Raw genomic sequence first — 1,288 nt, 5'->3', positions numbered from 1 at the left:
TCCCGTTCCCCTGTTCCATCACCCCCTGTTTCACCATTCACTGTTCCCTGTTTCGTCACCTCCGTTCCATTATTCCCTTGTTTCATTATCCCCCGTTCCACTGTCCCTTTCCCTGTTCTATCACCCATCGCTCCCCTTTTCCATCATTCCCGCGTTCCGCCATTCCATTATTCTCGTCCCCCTTTTCCGTCATCCCCCCATTCCCTTGTTCCTTCAACCACCCATTCCCCTGTTCCATCGCCGAGTTCCACTAATCCATCACCCCTCCCATTCCTCTGTTCTATCACCCCCATTCCCCTGTTCTATCCTCTGTTTCCTTGTTCCATCCCCTGTTCAATTACCCCCGTTCCCCTGTTCCATCCTCTGTTCAATCCCCACTCGTTCCACCGTTCCATCACCCCCGTTCCCCTATTCCATCCCCTGTCCAATTACCCCCGTTCCCCTATTCCATCCTATGTTCAATCACCCCTCGTTCCACAGTTCCTTCACCCCCGTTCCTTGTTCCATTAACTCCGTTCCCCTGCTCAATTAAGCCCCGTTCCTCTATGCCATCCTCTGTTCCATCACCCCTCGTTTCACCATTCCATCACCCTCCGTTCCCCTGTTCTATCCCCCGTTCCTTCACCCCCGTTCCCCTGTTCCATCACCTCGTTCCACCGATCCATCCCCCAATTCCTCTGTTCCATCTCCCTCCGTTCCCCTGTTCCATCCCCCGTTCCTTCACCCCCGTTCCCCTGTTCCATCACCGCGTTCCACCGATCCATCACCCCCAATTCCTCTGTTCCATCACCCCCGTTCTCCTGTTCTATCCACCATTCCACCACCCATCCCGTTCCACCGTTCCCCTCAAACCACTCCTAACTGCCCCGCCCACCACCTTGACGCCGGCCCGGAGTGGAACCAAGAGGGTCGTCGACAGTGACTAAGCAACGGGTCGATCGCTGCTCCGATTGTGAAATGGAGATGCTCGCTTTCTGAAGAATTCCGCGTTATGAAGGGAAAGTGAGTTCACAAGAAATTTAATTGAGAGGAGAGATTGTCAAGTAGCTCCGTAATTTGTAGGTTCGATTGGGTGGTCGTTATTGCGTAGTGTTGCGTCAGTATTTTATCATTATATTTTTGTATCGGTGTTATTATATTGTTCTGGTATCGTAATGCACTACGTGTTGAACGATTTAGTTGTATAATATCGCCTTTCAGGAGTAAACGTTTGATATATGCACATCCAAATGTACACTAAGTGTCTGTGCATTTGTCTGTGTGTTTGTAGTTCTTTCTATCAAGAGTT

The sequence above is a fragment of the Penaeus chinensis genome, chromosome 31 (genome assembly GCF_019202785.1).
Source record: "Penaeus chinensis breed Huanghai No. 1 chromosome 31, ASM1920278v2, whole genome shotgun sequence".
Taxonomy (NCBI): Eukaryota; Metazoa; Arthropoda; class Malacostraca; order Decapoda; family Penaeidae; genus Penaeus; species Penaeus chinensis.
The sequence above is the reverse complement of the archived record's forward strand: the minus strand, read 5'-3'. Positions refer to the sequence as shown.